Here is a 27,046-nt window from a genome sequence, read left to right as displayed (position 1 = left end):
TGCAGTAGAACGTGTTCTATTTCAGTGTGACTGTTTAGCTTCTTTGTGTTCATGTCTAAATGAAGGTTTTTTTCTCAGCGCTGAATCGTGTGCACTGAACATTTGTTGGCTCTCCTTACTGATGTAGAATTCTGAGAAAAACAGCTTACTTTGCTATCTCTTGGCCTCAGTCTTAAGGCTTTTTTTGCGAGATCACAGACATTTTTCAAGAGCAATACGTGGAACATCTAAACTACTCCCTTTTTGTCCTGGGCTCTATAGCGATGCTCTTTTGACTATAAGAGCTGGATTATGACAATGTGTTTTCTTCTGTTCGTAAGGTTGTTTTTGTTTTTTTTTCCCTCAGAGAAAATATGTTTTCTTTGGCACCACTTTTGCTTCTGCTTGACTGTGCTAAGAGTAATGTGTTGTATTAACTCTCAGGCTGGCTGTCCATTTGTCTTCTGCTGCTGTATAGTCCTGTGAGACTTGTTTGAGCCAGCAGTATGCTGGTGTTGGTTGTTCTTGTGTGTATGCAACACAGAAGTGTGCATCCATGGCTTCATATATTTTTTTCCATATGTTTGGCATTTACAGTGCTGTTTGGCAAAGGATATGCTGTGTGGTTTTTTTTTGTTTTGTTTTGTTTTTTTTTTTGTGATTTCTTTGTGGAATTTTATTCTGAGGCTTTCTACACTTTTCTGTCTTGAGTCACTCTTTCTAAATTTCGTGCTGGACTCAGGTTACCCTCATAATGTATCTCATTCTGGACAGATAGGCTCCATTCCTAGAGAAAAAATAATGTCCTTTGTCCAAAGGTTCATCATTAGGAACTCTACAACAGTCTTAGACTTAAATCAAAATTTACCAGCTACTATGTGATTTGGTCAGTGCTACATATCTTTCAAACTGCAGCCTCTCACTGTCAATTTTTGTTCAATTATTTTTACCTATTTTTGTTTTGTAATAAGATAAAACCTATTTCTCCTTAGTTCCCCGTCATGCAGAGACAGAGACAAGCTAAGAAACAAGAGGACAAGGTCAGGATGAAACTACACAAATTCAATAGCAACATTGTTGTTTGTGTAACACAATGTTAACACAACATAACACTGTATACAACACTGTATTGAACCTAACAGATGCTCAGCTTTCCTGATATCTTTTTTTCAGTTACCATTGCTCAGACTTCCTAAAATTATCACTTTCACAAAGTGTAAATTCAGCCCTTAAATTCTGACATCTATGAAAAAACACATACAAAAAGATGTCTTGATCTTTAGTGAAAATTTTTGTTTCTCAGCTTTTTAAGTATTGAAAGGAGTCTGCTGTCCCTTAAAAATGATATTTCAGTAAAATTCCTTGTCTAAAACAGCAAGATGTAAATAAATTAAATTTTGAGCTGCCAAATGAATGAAATAATATGTTCTCAATGTATGAACAGGAAAAGGATGTATTTGTTGTCTGCTTTCTTTCTCCAATTGGAACCTATGAGAGCTATTCCTCATGCCTTAGCAGCTCAGCAGAGAATATGAGCCCGCTCCTGCTTCTGAAGGACAGTTAAATCATTTCCATCCCTGAGCAACACAGTTTGCCTTTCCATAAAGCTTTTCTTGATGGAGAACTAAGCACGTTAAATTGAAATGTAGAATCCCAAAATCCTAGAATGGTTTGGATTGGAAGGGACCTTAAAGACCATACAGTTTCAACCCCCTACCACTGGCAGGGAATTCTCTCACTACATTAGGCTGCTCAGGGCCCTATACAACCTGACCTTGAAGACCTCCAGGGACTGGGCATCCACAGCTTCTCTGGGCAGCCTGTGCCAGTGCTTCACCATCCACATCATGAAAACTTTGTTTCAGTTCTTACCCTTAAGGACATTCATACTTACCTTTTATTGGTAATTTTTCATGCCTCAGTAAACCAACTCTTCCTCTCCAGGTTGGAAGTGTTTCTTCAGAGGAGTCCTCAGTTGTCACTTGGTTCTCTTTCATCAGTCTGCAAGCATAACTCCAGCATAGCTCACCTCCCCTGCCACTACAATCCTCCTCTGGCTTTTTCAGGAAAAAATGCAGTTGGAAGAAGCAGGTATTGAACATGAAGGGCAGGAGCAATTCTACATCTCTACATCATCTGTTCATAGAGAAATACCATCTTACCACATATCTAATCAGTAAATAACAACTTTCCAGCTCAAAGCCCTTTACAACCGTGATTTTTTTGGTCTACTCTCCTGTCTATCTTGGATGTAGTGTTCAGTGATTGCAGCACCCACCAATGTCCCCTGAGTTCCCTCGGAGCACAGCCCTGGGCTCTCCACATAGCAGAGCTGTGTTGTAGGCAGCCTCAGCTGGAGCCCTTGGCACAGATGGCTCCTGGACACCAAGTCCTACGTGTCCATATGGCTGCCTGAGCTGCTCACTGCTAGTGAGATTTTCATTTTCTCTGTGTGTCTTCCTCAGAAATTAATCGTTTCTGTGTCCTAAATCAGCCAGCATTCTAAATGGCAGATATAATACTAGTGGCTGTTTGTCTTCTGCTGTGGACTCCCATCAATGTACTTATTACTGTTTGAACATCTGCATGTTTAAAAAAAAACCTTACTCCAGTTCCATCTTCAGGCAGCATCTTGGCACAACATACTTTTGGGATTCAGTTGACTATTTTATCAGTTTTCATCTTCTGTGGAGTGATTTAGCTCCTTTACAACACCCATAGTTTTCTCTGGAAACATCTGAAATGATTGCTGTACAAATTGCTGTGAATACCAGAGGATGAGACATTCTTCTTTCTCTAATTTCTGAGCACAGACTAATGTATGCAGTGAATCTGGGCTTGCTGACACCACTTGTGACTCGCATTTTGCATTTTAGACACAACTACTATTCCATGCAAAATCCCCTTTTTTCCCCTGAAGTAAAGAATCCAGAAAACTGCAATCAGAAAGAGGTTTACAAATGAGTCTACAATTTAGAGCATCAAATCTCCTCTGCTCAGCTGTTCTATTATTCTGAATTGGAGATCTCATATTTCTGGAATCCCTTTGCCCCAAAATGTAAAACAATGCCATCTTCTGAAACTCAAACCAATGGACTTTTGCATAAGGCATACTGTGGGTGAGCAAGCTTGCGAGAGCAATGCAGGAAGGAAGAATGAGGAGTTCAACTGGCCAAGTACTTCAGGGCTAACCAAAAGTTAAGCATATTACTGAGAGCATCACCAAGAGATATAGGGCATCAGCTACCTCTCCATAAAGCCTGTTCCAGTCAGTGTTCTTCCACCCTCACAGTAAATGTCTAGATGTTTGATGCAGAGACCTTAGTCACCTTCACATCCATATGTTCAGCATTTTCAAAGACAGTGATTACAACTGTCTTTGGACATGTGCTGAAGTTTGACTTGCACTTGATGTCATTACAGCCTATGGATAGGACAGGGTGGGAATATACAGATCCCCTCTGGCTCGTGTTCCATTGCTTGAAAGAATTATTTTTGGATAATTAATCATAGAATAATAGAATCACAGAGTAGCTTCGGTTGGAGATGAACTTAAAGCCCATCCAATTCCAGCCCCTGCCATGTGCAGGACTGCCATCCACCAGATCAGGCTGCCCAGGGCCCCATCCAACCTCTCCTTGAACACCTCCAGGGATGGGGCATCCACTGCTTATCTGGGGAACAAAGGAAAGTGTATACATAAATGAAGATTGATCTCAACAAGGAGCTGGAAATGAACCATGTTACAATTTTAAGCAAGTTAAATATCTTGTATGCAACTACAGTATTTTTAACCTGTCTTTTACTTGTATTGTAATTTTGAGCTCATCAAGAATTCTTTTCCCCAAATTTTACATCCATTTTCTTTTGCTTATACTGAAAATATTCTACATCCCCCACGTACAGAAAACTACTCTATAAAGCCTTACTGTTGCAGCTCTTGTTTTTCTGTCTCTTCTAGCAGTTAAAGAGCCTTATTTATGACTTTAATATACATTTCTTCCCTAGTGCATGTCATTGTGATCTTGTCGAAACTTTTAAGTCAGAAAGATTTTCTTAAGGTTTACTTAATGTTGCATGTTAATTCCCTCCATGTTTACAATTTATTTTCCAATAACTGTGATCCCTCCAAGATTTTATTTGTGTGCTTTTTCTTAAACTTATATTATGATGGAGACTCCAAAGAGACTGCAGTTTGTCTGAGAGATTGGTGGGATGGACAAGAAAGGATTTATTCCCATCGTTTTTCACACTTTGGGGTACAGACAGAGAATGACACCTGAATACAAGCAACTAACACAATTTGAAATACCAGATGTCTCAAATGTCCTAGGGCATTTCAATTTCTATGGCACTTGCAATGGCACTCAATGTCTATATTTAGGTATCCAATTCCCACTCCAAAGAGGTGGGATCAAACTATCAAAAGACAGCAAGCTCTAGGTGTATGCAGGTGGGCTAGGTGTCAGGCTTGCTTTATAGCCATCGGGGCTTATGCATACCATTCCACAGTTCTTTTTAACATTTGTACCGTTTGAAACACAGCTCTTGTGTCGTCAGAGTGACAGGATATCCCTCCTTAGTGAGGGGTGAACCAAAAGCATTGCACAGTTGCCCTGTTCTCAAACCAAATGGATTTGCTGGGCCTGCATGCTCTGGAAGGAAAATTAGCCAATTGGGTACAAAATATTTGAACCCAAAGTCCATCATACAAGGTTCCACAGAGGGTAAGCCTTCTTCTTGCTTATGACTGCAACAGGCATGTGGTGACAATGATGACAGAAGTGCCAGGGCAGTGAATCATAGAATCATTAAGGTTGGAAGAGACCACAAGCTCATCTAGTTCACCTGTCGACCTATCACCAGCATGCCCACTAAACCACATTCCTAAGTAAATGCTGTTAGGCAATGTCTTGCTGCTACACATTTCAAACAGACAGTGCTGGTGTACAGTGAGCATGGCTGCAGCTAGATCCTTGACTCCATCACAGGGCTCATATGGGGCTGCTGAATGAACGCCACACACCAGGCAGAAGAATTGGAAACTTTGAGGAACCCACCACAGAAGTGGATTGCTCTTCAAGATTTCGAGCACAAGCAGAGTAGGGACAAACCAACCCAAGGGCATGAATTCGATATGTGGCACCCTCTGAGAGTATTGCACATTCTCAATCAACTGTTGGAGAGTATGGGTGGAGCATGAAGCATCCATCCCTCTTTCACAAAGCTGAATTTTTAGTTAAGTTAAAACAAACAAAACAACAACAACAGCAAAACAGAAAAAAATGAACTCCTTGCACAGATATTCTTTTTGTTTAGTTCTGTGATCAAAAAGACTGTCCTAGTATTATCTTTTGCATAGCAAGTCATGCTGGTTAATGCAATGAGGTTGTAGGACTGGGATACTAAGGCATGCCAAGTTATCATAGAATCACAGAATCATACAGAGGCTTAGGTTGGAAGGGAATTTAAATATGCATGCTAACTGGTCATAACATAATGAAGATTAAAATCTCAAGTAACATCTTTCACTGAAACTTGAATTTTGACAGAATTTTTTAAACTGTCAGAGTGGAAGGGCTCATTTAAGCTTCCACAGATCTTTTATATAAGATATTTGTCCAATACCTAAATAATTATAAAATATGGACATCACTTCTGGACTTTTTAGTTACCAGTACTCTCCTAAAATGGGCAATAGTATCAGAACTGTGTTAACCATTTGGAGGCCCTAAAACATGTCCACATCTCAAGTGTTAAAAGATGAAGCCTTTATCTGAGTAGGTATAGCTTAGATATAAGATTTAAGGATATAATTATGACAGTGACAACGAAGACTGTGTCTAAACAATGCATTTTTATTGCCAAAGAACTTGAGAACAATTTCTCTTATCTCCATAGAAAATGCCTTAAGGAAAGTGAGCAGAATGAATAATTTCAAAAAGCTTCCCCCCCCCCTCCCCCCCCCCCAGGGAATCTTGAAAACTGCATTTATAAATCACCCACTTCTATTCAATATGCACACATTACGTGACTGTAAAGTTATCACTACATTACAAATTGAAAGATGTTTTTTCAGTGGAAATGTATGCAGCACAACTCTGAAAAGGGTTTGCTCTGTCTTTTATGCACTGTGAATATATTTTCTGGAAAGGCATGAATGACCTCCTGCCTTTGAATCCCTGCTGACATAATTATTTCCAGAGAGTCACACTTTCATGTCTTTTTTTTTTCCTTAAAGATTGAAAAGTGAGATTCACTTTGACCAGGTAAAGGGAAGTGCTCAGAAGTGGTAGGAAAAGGTTTTGCTCACAGCATTGCTGAGGTGAGTCTTATTGGTGCTGAGTATGTAAGGCACAAAGGCTGAACAACAGAAACCATTGCTCTTGGCAGAACTCTTGTCCCTTTCATTTGGCTGCCAATAAAGTATGGCAAATTCAGCAGCCACTGCTGCCTGTGTCAGCAAACAGCAAGGAAGGCAATAGGACTTAATAGTGCAATGTTGCGTGCAAAGACAATGATTTTTCTAGCATCCTTTCCTAAAATCCCATTGATATGTGACTGTTATGATCTCATATGTATATACATACATGTCTTATTGTTGGAAAATAATATGTGTGAGAAGGTGGAAGAAAATTACACTCAAAGACATATTAGCGTTCTGTTTAAAAACTTCCTAACTAAATCACTCCCAAAAATTAAAATAACAAAATCAGACTTATCCTAGATTCTTTTTTAATAAGCACTTTGAAATTACTGATGGGACAAATAAGCCCATGAATAGCTGACATTTGAATACAGTTGAAAGAAATACCATATCCTGTCTGCAGGGAACTTGAATTACCAAATGACATCTTTCAGAGATACTGGCATCATATGTGTATGTGTGTGTATGAGTATGAAGTGAAAAGACGAAGCTTATTGTGCCTGCTGATTTGGGTGCCATACTGTGCTCAGCAATAGCACAGCATTTACCTCATTAAGAGGCTACAGGAATAAATATCATATTTTCATTCTGAATAATAATTATCTCTGCTTCAGGTCTTTAATGGCATCAAAACTTCTAGATATAGAGACTTTTCTTTCTAAATGTTAGAATGAAACCACCAGCCTGTTTATCTGCAGGTCCACTCTGTGGAATCACACAGGTGAGGAAAAAGAAGTCTAAATTTAATCCATTACTAAGCTATAGAACATATTTTGGGAAAAGAAATGTACATCAGTTTATACCGATTTAATTTATAACAATCCTCTAAGTGAAAAACACAAGGAAGTGATAGTAAGACCGCTGTAGGATTTTCTTCATTTTATTTTTACTTATTTTATTTATTTTACCCAGCAGTGGAAAATTTTGGTAAAAGTACTTCAGTCCTGTATGGGAACCTTTTAACATTGTTTGTATTTACAAGGCTTCTATTAACCCCTTTTTTGTTGTTGGTTTTTTTTTTTTTTTTGATGATAGTCTGAGATGGATTCAAAATGTTCTCACTAAAAGCTGTTAAAAATGCTGCCTTCAGAGTCTGGTAACTACCCCTCAAGCTCAGAGGAGTTATCCCTACAGAAAATTGCTACAGCGTGTAGAGCAGTAGTAGTTCAGAGAATGCTTTAAAGACCTGCAAAAAGAATTTCCTTAGCTAAATATTTTTCTTATAGACCAGATTTTGTAAGTTTATTTCAAAATCATACGGATCATGCTAGCATTTTCTTTAGAAAAGTTATAAAATATATATAGTATAAGTAAAAAAAAAAATATATATATATATATATGTATATATGTATTATTCCCAACACTAGCTTAATCCTAAGAAAGAAAAGAATTGGGAAGAGAGCAGAAGGGCATTGCAAGGTCAGATTCCTCAATGTAACCATCCTGTTGTAGATCTGTGTGTGCTGTGAATTCTGTATTTCCCACTCCTGTCGATGGAATAATTTTTTGGTAGTTGAAATCTTGCTGCTGCAAGAGCTGGAGAGAATCTCTGGCAAGCTCTAGGTGTAATCTCTTTAGGGAAGAGGACACGTGCCACTCAAAAAATACCCAATTTTTGCTTAGTGAAATTTTAATTTGCTTCGTAAAAGGACACCAGGATATGATCAGATTTTCATATGCTTTAAGTATTTTGGTGTGGTGTATCTTTTTATATCTTAGCACCAGAAGACTGTGCTCTTTTGTTAAGCTGGATGAAATCCCACCTCTTGAAATAGATGGATATCTTGCTATTCATTTCAGGAGAACAAAAGCTCCATGCTGAGTATCATATTCTAGAGATAGTGGAACAAACCATGAGGTAAGGACTTATCATAAATGAGTAACAACACACTGTAGCCATTAATTACTGAACCTGTGTCTTCTTGATGCAAGAAAAGGGGATTTATTAACAGCACACTAAGCTTTACCAAGTAGACATTCACAATCCAGTGGAAAACAGTAAAATGCACAGTGGCATCTAGTATTTTCTGAGTATCCATTAAATAAATATGTGTGTGTGTGTATAAATGGAAGATCAGAGTAATGCATTCTGAATAATTACTTGGTTGAACAGGAAAACAAAAATCCAGGGTTCATTTTTTCCAAAGAAGGGTGAGCAGACTGGGGTCTTATCTCTGCAGTAAGGGCAGAAGGATACCCAAAATGTTTGAACAGGCTTCTACCAAAAAGAAGGAGATATGCCTAATAGAAATGAGGCCAAGAAAAGCTGAGTGGGGAGGTAAGGGAGCCCCCTTCTGCTTGCTCTTCATGGTGGGTTGCATCCTGATTCAAAGCTGTCTGGCAGCTGGAGCAAATTCAAGATAAGTATGAAAAGCTTGGAATAAAAATCAATCAGCTCTTTCTTGGGAAGGCAGTGCCCTTGTTTGTTGGACATTCCACTGGGTTGAGGTGGAAGTGGGCTGTCCATAGGGGCTGCTTACACCCCACTATCAAACCAAGGATCTGCAATGCAGGAAACAAAAAATAGAGGAAGAAAAAGAAATCAGAACAACAAGTGCAGCAAAACTGCCATGTGTTGATACTATATACTAGTCAACATGATGAACTTTCTCTGCTGGCCTCTGAAAGCAGCCTGCCACAGAAAAGAGTTTGCCACCCATGTGGCTTCCCCTAGTGATATGTCTTGCCTGGGATTTTCAGGGTCTTACCTTTATACTCTCCACGCTTCTTAGATAAAACAGCAATGTATATATTTTTAAAGTGATAATGTGTGTATGGACCTTATACATGTGTGCAGATTTAAAATATGATGTAATATGTAATATTAAAGCCATTATATGATTCCAGAAAGCTGTCAAAAACAGTCTCTGAATCACTGCTAACGATTCAATCATATTAAAAGTTGAGTGATGCATCCCAAACTGACATTTTTTTAACATGTTCTGTAGCTAGATCCTGTCCCCAGACAAGGCAGCTATGAGATGACACAGTGGCAAGGCAGGCAGTTGATCCTCCTGTGTGCACAGTAAAAACACCAATAGTCTGGGCAGAATCTGGAGGGACAGCCTTGTGTTCAGCCACCCTGGGTCGCTGGCACAGGCTCCTAAGCAATGAGATGCCTTCTTTCTAGAAATGGAAACAAAAGGAAAAGGCAGGAGGAGAATGATCTTCTGTAAAGGCTTTCCTTTCTTCCAGGCTTTGAAGAGATACCTATGGCTTCTACCATACCTGTGCTCTGCATGGGGATATGGGGGCTGCAAGTCAGCTGGTTTGCTGTGGGGAGGACATGGATGTGGAAGGAGTGGAAGTTGCATTGCAGTGGATAAACACATTTTGTGCTAAATCTAAATATTTTCAGAGTTCCGTGCAGAAAAGCTGCAGAGAACTGGTGCCAAATTTGACATCAGTGGGGATTTGGCCTGGAATTGCTGAAAGAAAGTTATGCTGCTTTTTTTAAAATCAACTTGGCGCTAGACCTGAGAAAGTTTACTAGCACTGGTATAGAAAAGTATCAGTGGAAGTATGAAAAAATATTGCAAATGAGTATTTTATATGCAAGGATATTAACAGGAAGGTCTAAGGAATGCATTAGTGTTGCCCTTACCTTGTTATTCAACATCACAGATTTTTACGTAAGAAATCAGGCAGTTTTTATATTTCAGCCCATCTTGGAGACAGCCTCAGAACATTTTTCATGGAGTACTCTTTTAGTGGTAAGTTAATCCTGCTTGTATCTCACACCTAGGTAAGACTGAGCATTTGCTTTGATTAAAGAGTACTGGAAGATCACACATGACATAGAATAAACTTTGATATTTATTTGTATTCTTTAAAACCTTCTCAATTAGTACTCACTAACAGCAGAAAGGCACTAGAATTGAGGGGGAAAAAAAAAGGTTTAAATGAATGTCCTACCTGCTTTTTGTTAATCTTTCAGTAGGTGACTAGTTTTTTTACCAGAAAATAATGAGTTTAGGATTGAACCCCTTTTTTCTTTAACTGCAGGTGATCTGGTCTTTGCTTTGAAAATATTCTGCTATTTACTCTCAGAAGAAATGATCCTAGTATCAATCTCTGCTTCTGATAAATTATGCAAGAGTTTCCAAAAGTTCTTTGACTGCTAGTGTATATATATATGCCTTTTCCAATAAAAGTATATATGATAAGACTAATTTTTAAGATACATGCATCTTGCTGGATGAAAATGTAACTGCAGTAGCCAGATGTGCTTTTCAATGTTAGGTCAGAAAGGTATTGTCTATTTTATGTGATACTTCATGGCATAGCAAAACTGATTTTCCTACTGCTTATTGTCACAATTGGGTAAGTGGATCCTATAGCTGATCTTCACATTCTTCATATTTCCAAATCCAGTTTGAACATCAAGAAAGATGCCAGGCCTAGTAAGATTTAGCAGATTATGGAATACAGCATGATGCTAAATTTGCTAATTAGTTGTGTTTCTAAATCAGAGCATGAGAAGATGGCTATTACCAGGGAATTGTGTTTAAGTAACTGGAAAGCAGTTTTCAGGAAGGTTTGCTAGGGCAAATGCATTGAAGTTCTTCAGTCATTAAAATCCAACTATACAGGCAGCTCTTAATGTTCCATCGAACTCAGTGGAATAATCTACATGTGTTACTACAAATAGTCTAAAAAATTCCAGTAAAATCAAATAGGGAAATATATATATATTCAGGTAAGAATCTAATCTCAGCAGATAAGATATCTCTTATCTCTCAGATAAGATTTTGCTTATTAAAAACTATCTTTAAAAATTCAAACTCACATTTGTTTGCTATCTATCAGAGCTAAAGAATGTCAAGAAGATTTACCTTTTGTATGTGGAAAATCAGTGACTGACAGATTATTGACTGACAGAATGAATATTTGAGAAATGAATTCTGAAGTAGATGCTATTATACACTCTACACCAGTCAACCGCATGCTGCTGTATCTTACTATTACCTAGCACTCTCTTTTATTTTTTTTTAAAGCTATTATTTTGATTAAAGCTGATAATCAAACCAAAAGCAGAACGTTTTCATTGAAATAGTGTAGTTCTCTGAATGCTTTGTGAAGTCTTTTCACTCAAATTTCACTTATGTGAGGAAAAAATTGGATGAAAGACTTTGGCAATGTCAAAATAGCTCATTTTGACATCTTTAAATGAAAGTCTTACACTTCTCTTTTTGAAATGGCTTTTTACTTTGATTTTCATGTTTCATATAGACATTTGCAACACGTGTAAAGAAACTGAAATTGAAAGAATTGATCTCTCTGGAACTAGATACTACTTCATGTTGCAGAATGTTTTCATGTCTAAGTTTTTCTTGAAATGGAATAAAAATGATTCTAGAAAACTCAAAGTTCTGGAAGCTTTTTCATTCTCCATATAGTTCTATTTTTGCTTTAGATTATGGAGCAGGCATGTTATAGGAGTTGCAAGTATAACAGCCCATAATGTCTTTCTATACTGATATATGCCCTGAAAGTGTGATCAACATGAAAGCCCTAAGAGAAGCAGATATTCAAGCACTTAGAAGGTGTTAATTGGGAATTCAGAGACAAGATCTTAATCGTGATGACTTCATTTTGCAGGTTTCTGAAGATGAGACAGCACCACATCCTGAGTATTTTCCTAAGACAATGAGCATCTAGCTGTCCTTAGGAGGAAAGTTAAGAATAACCCTTCAAAACTTGAGAAATATTCAAGCCTTGCTTTTTTCTTTTGAGATTTCTTTCAAACCATGGCTCATGTAGAACAAGTTTCAGCTATCTCAGAGTACCCATGTTTCTATCCTAAGCAGTCCTTGAAATGGCATAGCAGAAACAGCAGTAGGTGGAACTTATGGTTGTCATTCTGAAAATGGAGCCAGAGCAAACAAATGTCTTAAGGTATGAAATGGTGAGATTACAGAGACTCAGGGCCCTGGCTCCTTGGCAAGGGGCCTCAGTAACAGAAAGTTGTGGTTCAAGCTGCCACCTAGCCTGGTTTCATTTTGCTACTGTCCTCAGTGACCACATGGGTCTTGTACTGCCTGGATGAGGTCTAATTCTGGCCTGGAGGAAGAGTAATTATGGGTTGCCTGTTCAGCTGCTGGGATGACCTGCAACTCACCTCTCGCATGAGGCAGCAAGGAGTGGGATGGGGAGATTCAGTGCTCCAAGCACAGTCTTATCTACAAATACCAATATGATTGTCTACGTTGTGATAGAGGAATGCATTTGGTGGTGTTCCCATCCTGAGCCTTTTCAGAGATGTTTCTGTGATAGCACTTCTGAGTCAGCACAATCCAGGACAGGCTGTGGTTAACAACACAGGATACACGGGGCATAGATGTTCTGCTCATCGTTTACTCGGGTTTCCCCCTCCCAGTCCTGTAAGTGTAGCTAGCAATGGATGCACAACAGATAAAAATCAGAAGCAGGCTTTTATATTTCCTAGCTGTTAGCAAGCAGTCAGTCCATGTTGTCCCTCTTCACCAGTAGTTGCTGATGCTCATAGTGAGTGTGCCAGGAGAGGGGACATCATGACCCAGCAAGACAAGCAACAAGGCTTGTGAGGTGATGGGTGATTCTGCCTGCCAAAATGGAGCTCCTGGTCAGGGGAAACAGAATGTGCTGTGGAAGACACTGATGTGCTGAGCATGCTGGCACCTGCTCAATGGCTTCCAAAAGTGAAATGTTGTGCAAGCCTCTGTGCATCTGTTGTCAGAGAGATGGAAGATGTCTCTTATCTCATGGAAAAGCCCTTAACACCAGAAAGTGAGGACAAATTCAGGCCAGAATGGTGATGGTTTGAAAAACAAGTTCTTTTATTCCCTAGAATAGCATTGCTTCAGGCTATCAGCTTACTAGTGGGAAAAACAGAGTGATTTAAAATGTGTTATATAAACCCAAAAATATAAACAAATTGAGATAACATCTATGTTTTCCTTGGTATCTGTTCATTATTAAATAGACAGCAAATTTCTTTCCTTCCACTATTTTTCCCAATAACTTAAGTAAACACACTTCTGACAGTATTTATAATATAATAATACATGTGCATAAGCTCTTGCATCAATAATTTAAGCAGCCTTTATAAACATAATAAAAAAATTACAGAGTAAGAAAGTGTCTGTCTTTTCCTTTTTTTTTTCTTGGTGACTAGAAATCATAATGTTTGTACGGTGCAGTTAAATTTCACTTTAAAATTTTATAGTACTGTAGTGAAGACTCTGGAGAACCAATTAAATTTTTTTATATGACTTTCTGTTTATAGGAGGCCTGTTATAGCGGGGCAAAAATAAAGCTCTGATATTAGAAAGATTTCCCACATGACGCAATAAATGTAATTGAATTCCGATTTTCAGTAATCTTTTTCTAATTTCAAGCTTTAGTGGATCAAATGAGGGGAGATGCTACAAATCATGTCTGTTTACAACTCATTTCATGTTTGCCTTTGATTTTTAATAACATGCAATTTTAGCAGAGCAGTAGGAACAATCTGGAGCACAGGTGATGGTAGCAACTAGATTTAGATTGGCAGATTGGTTCTCAGAAATCTCTGAATTCCCTCCTCTCTCATAAATGTAACTGCTGACTTAGGAACAAACACCAAGTTACTGGAAAAATAAACATGAAACAAGATATTCTAAGATAAAGGTACTATGTACGTTGTGTAGACTTGGAACACAAGCAGTGGCTCAATATGGGGGTTGGAATTAGATGATCTTAAAGGTCCCTTACAACCCAAACCATTCTGTGATTCTAATAGTAGCTCTAAAATAATAATTTCATATCCTAGTAGTGTTCCAGTGAGCTATGGCCATGACCTATGGGAGCTGGACTAGTTTATCTTTAAATGTCCCAACACAAACAATTCTATGATTCTATGGAATGAGTCCCTGGGTCCATATTCTCAGATGGCACGATACTCAAAGGTATTGACGTGTTGAAAGGTAACGCTGCATTGTCAGTTGTAGGAGCTTGAATTTAGTGTATAATTTCAAGTAACCAAATCCAAAGGAAGTTTCTGAGCGTCTGTGTCACAGCCAGATAAGAAGGCCTGCTGATTGCCAAAAGCCTGAACCTAAGCCTCTATGGCTCCTTAGCAATTGGCGTAACTTCTTTGGGGATGTTATCCCCAAAAGAGCGTCACCACAGGATTGTCCTGCCTCTTGCTGCCCCAGCCACACAGCTGAGCCTTCTTACCAGGGGTGTAATTGGACGAGGGTGGACAGCAGAGCTGCAGGATCTGCACCATCAACAACGCTGGCTTACAGAACTACCACACCTTGCCCAGTCTTCTGCAGATGCCCTGCACTGACTTTCTTATTTGCAGTGAAGAAAACTTGATTTGTTCACATATCAATAGGGTGCTTGCAATTGTTCAAATATTGTATTAAACTTGTCAATAGGGTGACAAATTACTTTAGCAGTGTGGGAAGACAACAACAGCAGCAGGTAGAGGAGAAAGGTATATCACTCAGGTGAGTGTGTACCCAGACTGTTGTACTTCAGACTGTAGTATTGCCTCTCTCCATTAAACAGCAGCATGACTTGCTTTCAGGATGGATTTAATCCATTTCTGTCATCTAGCTATTTCCACTTGTATGCTGAAATATAGTTTTTCTTTTCCCTTCTGTTTTTGTTGGTGTTTTTTTGTGATTTTTTTTTTTGTTGCTGTTTAAGTGATGTTCTAGTGCTTCATGATTAAATTTTCAAGGTGTTTTAAAATTGCCCGCAGAGTAACTGAGTCAGATTTTGATTGATTATGTATAATAGATGTTTGTTAGTACCGTACAGCGATAACAGCATGCTACAAAATGTTCCATCACAGAATCACAGAATGGCCAGGGTTAGAAGGGACCTCAAGGATCATGAATCTTCAACACCCCCTGCCACATGCAGGGCCACCAACCTCCCCATTTAATACTAGACCAGGCTGCCCAGGGCCCCATCCAACCTGGCCTTGAACACCTCCAGGGACAGGGCGTCCACAACCTCTCTGAGCAGCCTGTTCCAGCACCTCACCACTCTCACAGTAAAGAACTTCCCCCTGACATCCAACCTAAATCTTCCCTCCTTCAACTTAAAACCATTTCCCCTTGTCCTGCAGTTATCTACCCTTTCAAAGAGTTGATTCCCCTCCTGTTTGTAGGCTCCCTTTAGGTACTGAAATGCTGCAATGAGGTCACTCTGCAGCCTTCTTTTCTCCAGGCTGAACAAGCCCAGCTCCCTCTGCCTGTCTTTGTAGGGGAGGTGCTCCAGTCCCCGATCATCTTTGTGGCTCTCCTCTGGACCCTCTCCAACAGCTCCCTGTCTTTTTTGTACTGAAGGCTCCACACCTGGATGCAGTACTCCAGATGGGGCCTCACAAGAGCAGAGTAGAGGGGGACAATCACCTCCCTGTCCCTGCTGGCCACCCCTCTTCTGATGAAGCCCAGGATACCATTTGCCTTCTGAGCCACAAGGGCACACTGCTGGCTCATATTAAGCTTTTCATCCATCAAGACCCCAGGTCCCTCTCCACAGAGCTGCTCTCAAGGACCGCTCCTTCCAGTCTGTATGGATGCCTGGGATTCCTCCGGCCCAAGTGCAAAACTCTGCACTTTGCCATGTTGAACCTCACCAGGTTCACCCAGGCTCAGCTTTCAAGCCTGTTGAGGTCCCTCTGAATGGCATCCCTTCATTCCATCGTGTCAACCTCACCACTCAGCTTGGTGTCATCAGCAAACTTGCTGAAGGTGCACTCAATTCCGTCTTTGATGTCATTGATAAAGATGTTAAAGAGCAAAGGTCTCAAGACAGACCCCTGGGGGATGTCACTCGTTACCAGCCTCCGCCTGGACATAGAACCTTGATGACCACCCTCTGTCTGCGGCCTTTCAACCAGTTTCTTTCTTTCATTAGACATGTGCACTTGCTATAAGAATAAGAACATTTAACTGATTTACTCTGTGCTAATAATTTTTTTATTCTTAGCCATGCATTAAAATAGATATATTTTACACAGTGACAAATACACAAAATGTCTCACTGATTAAGCTTACTCTCATGTTAGAGTTAACCTGAGCATGAGCACAAACCTCTCCATCTGTGCTGACTGGAGAGATAAGCAAACTGTGCTGGCTTTGAATACAAAGGTATTATGGGATTTTACATCCAGGGTGTAAAAGCAGGACTGCACAAGCCTTCAAAAAATTGGTAGGAAGCACCATTGTAACACCATAATGAACTAACAAGTTATTACTCTGTATTTACAGCTATGAAATGGAGGCATGGAAATCACAGAATCACAGAATCACCCGGGTTGGAAGGGACCTCAAGGATCATGTAGTTCCAACCCCCCTGCCTAGCAGGGCCACCAAACATACACATTTAGATCAGGTTGCCCAGGACCCTGTCCAACCTGGCCTTGAACACCTCCAGGGACGGGGCATCCACAACCTCCCTGGGCAGCCCGTTCCAGGGCCTAACCACTCTCCTTGTAAAGAACTTCCCCCTAACATCCAACCTAAATCTTCCCTCCTTCAACTTGGATCCATTTCCCCTAGTCCTGCTATTGTCAGCCCTTTTGAAGAGTTTACTCCCCTCCTGGGTGTAGGTTCCCTTCAGGTATTGATAGGCTGCAATGAGGTCGCCCCGCAGCCTTCTCTTTTCCAGGCTGAACAAGCCCAACTCCCTCAGCCTGTCCTCATAGGGGAGGTGCTCCAGCCCCCTGATCATCTTAGTCAACCTCCTCTGGACCCTTTCCAAAATCTCTATGTCTTTCGAAATGCCATGCAATTCCTCATCTAATTCCTGCACATTGTGCTTGTAGGGAACACTGAGTTCCTGGTAAACAAATGGACTTGCTGCAGTATCCTCTAATACTGTACATATTCAAGATAAATCAGCAGTATTTAACAGTCCTCCTTCCAATGCTTCCCTTTCTCTAATTCAAGAATTAGTTTTTCCATTTACCTCTTTCAATAACAGTACTTAAATCTGAAATTTGAGAACGAAGGACAACCCTGGCCGACATTTTATAGCGTGCCCCCAGACCAGCTTGGGAAAGGGAAGGTAAGCATTTGGGAATCTTTCCGGCAGTGCATTGCACTGTTATACCTAACTCCTAATCAATCAATTTGAGATGCTAAAATTATGAATCTTCATAAATACCAAAACAAAAATCACTCAATTCCATTTCACGCTAAATCACTAGCTCAGATAAATACTTTTCCTACAAAAACTGCAAAAGATAGAACATTTATTTAAGTTCAATATACATTTTTTCATTGCTTATTAAAATTCTGTAAAATCTAGATCCTAGGTGGTTATTCAAAAATCTGCAAGGAAAAGCTTTGCTCAGGCAAATTTCTATACTGATCCTGCCATAAACTTGATGCTTTCATGTTGTAGCAAAATGCTTAGTGAAATTCCATTCTGCTGGCCTTTAAAAAGGAGATAATCATATAATGGCTTGGGTGGGAAAGGACGTGAAGATCATCTAGATCCACCCCCCCTGCTGTAGGCAGGGACACATTCCACTAGACTAGATTTCTCAAATCCCCATTCAACATGGCCTTAAACACTTCTGGGGATGGGGCATCCACAGCTTCTCTGAGCAGCCTGTGTCATCACCCTCTGAGGATATGGTTCCCTCACCTGAACTTTTCTGCAACAAAATAGGAGGAAAGCTGAATGTACTAAGTGGTAACCTGATAAATGCTGAACCCTTCTGAGTAACAGTGAAAATTGGGAGACTTGGTAGGGCATGTCTAGTTAAGCCCCATGCCAGACGTATTAATCTTTGTCTTTATGTCTCCTTAGAAAGAATTTCTGCCTCTGAACAAGTGAGCAAAGCTAAGGGCAGGATGTGGAATCATTTTGGACCATTTATTACCAGTGAGACAATTTAATACCTCATCACTGGCTAAGAAATCTGGGACTTTTCAGCTAGAGAAAAGAAGTCTCCAGGGGAACCTTACAGTGGCCTGCCAGTGCCTGAAGTGGGTCTACGGGATAGTTGGGGAGGGACTTTTGACAAGGGCAGGTAGTGGCAGGATGAGGGGAGATGGATTTAAACTGGAAGAAGGTAGATTTAGGTTAGATATTAGGAAGAAATTCTTTACCGTGAGGGTGGTGAGACACTGGAACAGGTTGCCCAGTGAGGTTGTGGATGCCCCCTCCCTGGAAGCATTCATGGCCAGGCTGGATGGGGCTTTGAGCAACCCAGTCTAGAGAGAGGTGTCCTTGCCTGTAGCAGGGGGTTGGAACAAGATGATCTTAAAGGTCCTGTCCAACCCAAACCATTCTATGATTCTAGGATACTCCAATTATTTTCTGCTTCTTCTCCCCTTCCCTGGAATTCATATGCTTCTTCCTGCACATCTCATTGCAAACAGTTTTGATGCTATGCAGTGTCTGGTGAGAAAGAAATGAAATGAAATATTCTACTCATATCTCACCAATTATGTAGATGATATTGACACATGTCAGTGAAACTTGTTCATCTTGTGGCGGGTACACAAAAGCAGGCATGTAAATAATGCTTATGCTGAGCTTGGAAGTTAGTGGTTGTATGTACTGATCATGGAACTTGAGACTACATAAACAAAGATAATTTTTGCAAGCAACACAAAAGAAACACCATTTATAAAGGGATCAGTAATTGGCATGAACTCCGCTATTTAACTTTAAAAAACAATTGCTGTTTGTTACTGAAAGATCACTTAAAAAAAAGAGTAGCAGTGCTTTCAGGATGAGAAGGTGTTACAGTGTGGTGGAACTGCTACTTGCAGCAATCACAGAATAATATAGGAATATTTATTTTATGTCAAAAAGTGATATTAAACATTACTAGGCATTTTATTTCTTTTGGAAAGCTGTAACAAGTCACTGAAATAATTGCACAAGAAGTCCCCCAAATGAAAACAAGGTGTTCCAGAGCTTTGGAACTGCCTGTTCTGGTATTGCTGCTCCCAGCACAGGTGTGTGTCCCTGATGGAGGAGTCAGCATTATGGCCTTCCAGTTACACACAGCTGTGAGTCAGAATGAAAGAGGAGCATATTTCCTTTACACTACCGGTGCAAGTGTGATTAGATGAGGCTGCATTTAAAACAGCAGTGAATAGATGAGTCTATTCTTCTTTATACAATTTTGGCACGTTAAGGAGTACTACCTGCAAATACTAGATTCAAAACAGCTTGTCTACCTACAGTTACATGTGTTTTGAGAAATCTGCAAAGTGAACATTTCTCTTTAAGTAGCTGCAAGCATCTGATCTAGTGCAACAGCCTGACAGCGGATAAGCATAGCATGGAAAATGTGTAGGATGCTGTGTTTTTCCACAGCCTAACCCCAGTCAGGATCCCACTGCTCTGCTACCTTTGAACTGGTCTCTTTCATAGGTGTGTGTGTTTTGATGGGGAAAAAAAAGAAAAAGAAAAAGAAAAAGAAAAAGAAAAAGAAAAAGAAAAAGAAAAAGAAAAAGAAAAAGAAAAAGAAAAAGAAAAAGAAAAAGAAAAAGAAAAAGAAAAAGAAAAAGAAAAAGAAAAAGATCAGTTTGAGGAGACTTAAAGCCAGTGACAGAATGTGACTTCAGAAAAGCAAAACTCTGGAAAAGTTCTCCAACGGGAAGCAATTAAGACCATATAGAGAAGTTAGGTGTATGTGGCTGCTAAGCGAGGTAAACAGCAATGCAGCCATGGAAACCAGCACTCCAGCACATCCCTGCCACGCCGCCAAGGAACGCGCAGCATCACTCAACTTGTGCCACCTTATTTGTTCTGCTTCCAACTTCATTCCTCTTCTTTCTTGATATGAATCACCATTGGTGGGCAGGCAAGGAGGAGCTGTCAGTCACTGTGCCTCACCAGGCTTGAGAGAGCTTTCTCTGGCTCTCATTGCTAAAGAAAAGCGTACTCTTCCTCTCATAGAAAATAGGTATTATTCTCCAATTGCCTGAAGCTCCAGATCATAAGGCCAATAATTTATATTAAAACAATTGTGTCCATCTTGAAGTCACTCAATAGCCAGCACGAGACTTCACCAAATTGTCACATTTTTAATTAGAGAGTACATAGCTTCCTGAAAAACAGAATCATACAGTCTTAGAATGGTTGGAAGGGACCTTTAAGACCATCTAGTTCCAGTCCCCTGCTATAGGCAGGGACACCTCCCTCTAGACAAGGTTGCTCAAAGCCCCATCCAGCCTAGCCATTAATGCTTCCAGGGATGGGGCATCCACAACCTCACTGGGCAACCTGTTCCAGTGCGTCACAGTCAAAGAATATATGCAGATAAGCCAAGTAGAAAAAAATATATGGATTTTTCATAATCCATAAACAGGCAGTAGCAAATGAATAGTCAGAAGGAAGAAAAAAAAAAAAACCATTACTCTTACTCTCTTTTTAACTACAGAACCACATGTGCTATACAAAAACCTAAAATAACCGAAAATAATGAGCAGCGTTCATTACTGATGTCATTCCACTGAAGTCAGCACAGACATAAATGGGAACTGTCTGGATCAGCATCTTAACTCCCTTTATTTAGATGGGTACTAATTAAGCAAACTCTATTCAACAATTGTTCTCCTAATCTTCTTAATATGTAATCACTTGAAACACTGATTGCTTGTAAAAGCAATGACTATTTTTGAAAAAGGAAAAAAAGAGGGGAGAGGAGGGGAAGGGGAAGGGGAAGAAAAGGGAAGGGGAAGGGGAAAGGGGAAGGGGGAGGAGGAAGGGGAAAGGGGAAAGAGGAAAGGGGAAAGGGGAAAGGAAAGATATATTTAAGCCCATTTAGAACATTTAGGATGTGATATAAAATGATATTCCAGACACATATGAAATGCCTCAGAGACCAACAGTGCAAATCTCACATACCATGGCTGCTTATATGAACTCAGCCTTTCACATGATTCTGCAGCACGTTAGTATTTTGGAAAACCAGAGAAAGATGGATCGTGCAGCAATCGTTTTGATATATTCACAGCCATGACAGCTATGACTGCACAACACTGAATGGAACAGTGCTTTTGATTCTATTCTGGGGGCCTAGGGTGGGATTTTTTCTGCGGGGGGGGGGGGGGGGGGGGGGGGGGGTAGGGGGGGAGGAGGGTTGTCTTTTGGCAGCACTAGGATTTGGTGGAAGTTAGGATTTTGGGGGTGGGCTTTTTTTGCCGATTGCACTTATCCTCTGAATCTCTTTCTGGAACACCTCAAAATCCATCAATTTAATAACAGATCCATCTTCGGCGAGTGAAAGGGTGATGAGGACCCCTCCAGCCCCCCGACCCCACGCCTCCGTGCCTGTTCCTGGGGCCGCGGGTCGCCACTGCCACCTGCCGAAGTCACTGCGCTATTGACGGCATTGGCCCCCGGTCGCCCCCCGGTCCCCCGGAGCGGGGGACGACAGGGGCCAGGCGGTGCCCCAGCATTACCCCTCATTGACAATACATAGTTGGTTTAGGAGGTATGCTGTGGGAAGAGAAAGTGCTGGTTGAATGGACGGCAAATAATGATGCCAGGGAGGTAAGGTTACGTGGTGGAAATTATTGCTCCTAACGTGGTGCATTAAACCAAGATGTCTTTAATAAGCCTTCTCAGGCAAAGGCAATACATGAAAGACATTATTAAATGCAGTATTAAAGAAAAATAACAACAGCAGCAATTTTTTAGAGCAGTAATGGGGAAAAAGACCCCAGTCAATGTTGCTTGCAGTAAATTTGCTCTTCTGGAGTTATCATCAGCATTGCAAATGCTCCTCTTCTTGGAAAGTAGTCAGTAATTCTTCATCAGCTGAACAGAAGCAAACACAAAATGTTCGTTACTTTCTGGGATTCATTTGTTTGAGCAGGAAGCTGCTTCCACTATTCAAGCACACAGATTCGCTCTGGAAACAGGGAGGTATCCTTATCTGTATGGATTTATGTATGGAAAGAGATGGTGAATGAAAAGAATGACTTCAATTGGATATTTTAAATTACAACTGAATTGTATTTATGGCTCCAGACAACGTGTTTTGAGAAATGTTCCAAAACACTTCTCCCTAAGCTTTCAACCATTTCTCCTTCCTGCTCCAGTAAAACATTTAGAGAAAAGAAAAAACATTTCCCATCAGGATCTAGCATAAGGCAGGTAGAGCAGGTAGAACAGTAGTAGTAACCTTTTCCAGTTGAGTGATGGAGATAGTTTATTGCTTTTATTTATCACCCATCATAATCACATAGACCACTGTTTCTTTTTAAGATCTGCAAGAGTTCTGGTTCTAGTACCATGATCTTAGTGCTGTAAAAAAAAAACACTTTGGAATCGAGGTTTTACTGTGCACCTTTTAGAAGACGATGGCTTCAATTTCTACTTTTTCTCTTAATTGCAGTGATAAGATAGCTGCTTCTATAAAAAGTCTAGATAATATGTCATATCTCTCCTCAGCAGCTACTGCATACGATATAGGAAACTCTCCTGCTCCTGATTACTCATTAAAGTTAAGTGATAGGGATCCACATGGCAAGGTTAAGTTTCAACACTTTAAACCCTGCTGAAAGTTGCTAATAATAATAATGTTTAATTTTCATTCCAAACGTTTATAGTATCATGAACTTGAGCTGTATTTTCTTCATCTCGTTACTTACAAGCACTGAACCTCCCTTCAGAATAACGATCTTCAGTCAGAACAAGAAAACAAAAGCAGAATTTGACCTCTGCTTAAATTAAACAACCTAAATGGTTCTAACATGAATGCCCTATTAAACAGAGGCAAAGCCAGATCAAGATTTTCAAAAAGGACTAGAGATTTCAGCATCAAGTAGGGAAACGCTAACAGAAACATGATTTTCAAACCAGAAGCAGTCAACAGTTTCTAAAAATGGACCATTACATACAGCAACTGAAGTAACTACTCCCATTTCAAACATACAAATTTCAAAATGCTGCCTTTCCATTTGGGGAAAATCTGGTTTGTAGCTGATCTCCTATCATCTCTTCACTTGTAAAAGTCTTGCTGCAAAAATTTAGCCAAGTAGTAATCATCTCTCTAGGAAAGAAAATGATAGAAACTTGTTCACTATGGCAAAAGGAGCTGAAGAAAGGAAGGGGAGGGCAGTGAGTGCAGCATGGTGGGACTCACTGGGGGAGATGGGGCAGGCACCTGGTCTTGTGCTGCTCTTCCCTGCCATGCTCCCATGGGACTGGGGTGCAATGTCTCTTTTAGTTCAGTTCTCCCATCCCATCTCTTTCTTACAGAAGCAATTTGGGGAACTACTCTATCAAAGGCACAAACCATCGCTGTCCTTTCCACCCTCTGCCCCTTGCATATAAGGTTTGTGATTTTGCGGTAGGAGCAAAATATCAGCAGTGACAGATGCTTATGCATTCTTACAGAATTGACCAGGTCAAACTTATCAATGGGTTTTTATTTCACGGGGAAGGTCATTAAGTATTCATTGCCCCAGGTCATCTAGACTCATGGAATAATTTAGGTTGGAAGGAACTTCTAGGGGTCATCTACTCCAACCTGTGCAATGCATATCAAAGTTACGTCAGGTTTCTCAGGACCTGCTCAGCTTTGAAAAACTCCAAGGATGGAGATTTCGAAACCTCTCTGGGTACCCACACGTGTATCCAACAACTCTTATGGTAAAAAGTTGTGAGTTTTGCCTTATAGTCATATTTGTACATCTTTTATCTCATATAAATGCTCCGCTGGTAATTCTGGCCTGTGGCACTTAATCATCCTCTCCTCAATCCTCCAAAGATATTAAAAATCCCTTTTAGCTCGTACATTTCCTTGCCGACAGTGATATATGTGGAGACATAAAACATGTTAGCTTTAGACACATCATTGCTTCTTTTTTATCCTTCCTTCGAAATGAAATAACAGCCTTCAGCCTTTCTTAGCAATAGAGCTGTTAGACCATCCTTTCAACTGCTTGAGAAAAAACAGTGCTCTCTACAAGCATCTTATTTCCCATGTTCAGAACTCTAGTTTACCCACTGTTGCAAACTTGTTACTGTTGTCTCACAGCCTCCCTAGATCATCTATATTCCTCTGTATGGGAACTGCTAAGTCACAGCCTGAACCTCTGATTGATCACCTGAGGCGAGCCATGAGTCAGCCAGAGGAGCACAGGTGAAGGCAATTCACCTGTGCTGCTGGAAGGGGTGGAGCCTGGCTGCACCCATCCTAGACCTATTTAAGAGCTGGCTACCAGTGGGGAAGTATCTCTTCTGAAGGTTGCTTCTACTGGTGTTTTGTGGGTGAGACCAGCATAAGGGTAAGCCTTCCATTTATTCTTGCTTGTTATCATAGTCTACTTCGCCTCTCTTGTTTATTTTGTGATTGTAATATCTTAATATCCATTGATTATACATCTTCTTAACTCTCGCTTGCTTTTATTTATTCTCCTGATAGAGATTCTTAAAGCGTGTGCTTCAGGAAGAGATTTAAGAACATGGGTGAATAAGTTAAGTGCCTTACCGCGCCTGCAGGAGACTAAGGAATACCTTTCTGATGTGGTACAGTTCCAACAGCTCCCACCAAATCTCATTATTCATCCAATAAAACAGGAACTTCTGAAGGCTCTGCTGATCCTAGACCTTTTCCCCCTGTATTTTTGCTTTACCTAATGGTAGGAATAAATCTTAAGGAAGTCAATAGAAATGCAGTAGCAGAAAGGAGGAGCTCCAAGCACATCGTTCCTCCAAAAGGAACAAAGAGTGCTTACCCTGTGATATACTAATGCAAACGCACTGATTGAGCTCATACTTATTTCAGCTTTCTGTGATACATGTAACTTAGGAAGTCTCTAAGCCAAGTCATGCCATTTGGTAACTCAGGGGGCATGCTTGCTGAAAATCTCTGAGAATATCAATGCTGTCAAAGTATTTGAAAAGACAGAGAACATTAGAAAGGTGCCGAGTATTTCAGTATCTTTTATGAAAACTGTTGGTAATTTATTTTTTATTTTAGAATGTTTCTGTTGAATGTATTAGGTTTATGATTAACCATCTAATTTAGAATGTTCCACCAGTTACAGTGAACTGCAATCATTCAGTTCTGAGTCCTGTATTTATGCTATGAATAAAGCCTAAGACACAAGAGCACTGGTATGCAAGATGAACGGCTGATGATCTTCAGAGAATATTAAATTAATCCTGGAGCTTACATGAATGTTTAAATACAAGTTTAAAATTTTAAGTCCTATTCCAACAGCAGAAACCAAACTGCTATGTTATGGGTAGACCATCTCAGTAGTGTGTCAGATGTAGAGGTGCCTCCATGGGTCATAGAAATTAGGGTACCAAACTAACAAGCTTTTAAATTGGCCAGAGTGGATCTCCCTGATGTACCACACGCACAATTATTGATCCTGCCCACCTGACCCAGAAGTGAGTGGCTAAAGGGCTCCTCAGGCCTCAGTGTTGATATCCCAGAGTCAAGCCTGGGGAAATTCAGCATTTCGGAAACAAAAGCACCCTGAAGTAGGAGCACCTGAAGCATATGGCTCTCTCCATCCTGCTCTGCATAGATTTCCTGTATGTATATGAGCCAGAGAGAGAGCATTTGCACATCTTCCATATCTAAAGACTAGATGATTTTTGGAGAAGAAACTTATTTATAGTGTCTCAGATAACTGAGCCCCTCATAACTTTAAATATTTCACACAAAATAGTCCTTTTTAGAGGAAAAGTATGAAGGTGCTCAGTAAGAACTGTGATGACTATCATAGCTACAATTTCTCTCTCTATATATAGCCTATATTTTGCTGTGTCTTTCAGGAATTTTCTTAACAAAGAATCAAGCTGAGCTTTCACAGAATACCCCCCCAATAAATAAATAAATAAATGGTGATAAAAGGAAAAAAAAAAAGAAAAAAAAAAAAAAAAAAAAAAAACAGAAAGAAATACAGGCCACTCATCTCCTACACTGGAAAATTTTTTTTTAAAAAAAAGTCAATTTGCTTAATTCCTAAGCAGCGATTAGTAAGGCCTAAAGACTTCTGAAATGTTTCCATTTTGAAATTTTGATTGTTTGGGGTCTCAGTTTGGGAGTTTGTTTGTTTTGTTTATTTTCCTTTTATTTCATGGGTTTATTTCTGTTTCACCTATTTTTATTTCAGTATTCTTAATTTATCTTGTTTCTACAGATTTGCTATGGGTTGTCATCACATCAGCTTGAAGGAACTCAACTCACCAAATTGCATTCCTATCCTTGATTAAAACAAAAACAAAAGAAAACAAAACAACAAAAAAACCCACCAATATTTAGAAGACAATATCCCAAGATTCTCTCTTATTGTATTTTGCTACAGAAGACTGCAGTAAACATTAACACTTGTGATGGGCTTATTTTCTGCAAAATGTCTATGTATTTTGGAGTATGCAATATTGAAAATATAAGTATTTTGAGAAATGAAATCTTTTCTATCTGAAAAAATACCTATTTCATATTCTTTTAATGATCCAAGGGATGGAACACCTCTCCTACAAGAACAGGCTGAGAGAGCTGGGGCTGTGGAGCATGGAGAAGAGAAGGCTCTGAGGAGACTCATAGAAGCCTTTGAGTATCTGAAGAGGAACTACAGGAAAGAAGGGGACAAAATCTTTATCAGGGTCCTTTGTGGTAGAACAAGGGGAAATGGTTTCAGACTTAAAGAGGGT

This window comes from Tetrao urogallus (assembly GCF_951394365.1).
Source record: "Tetrao urogallus genome assembly, chromosome: 2".
Lineage (NCBI taxonomy): Eukaryota > Metazoa > Chordata > Aves > Galliformes > Phasianidae > Tetrao > Tetrao urogallus.
Note: the sequence above shows the minus strand (reverse complement) of the source record.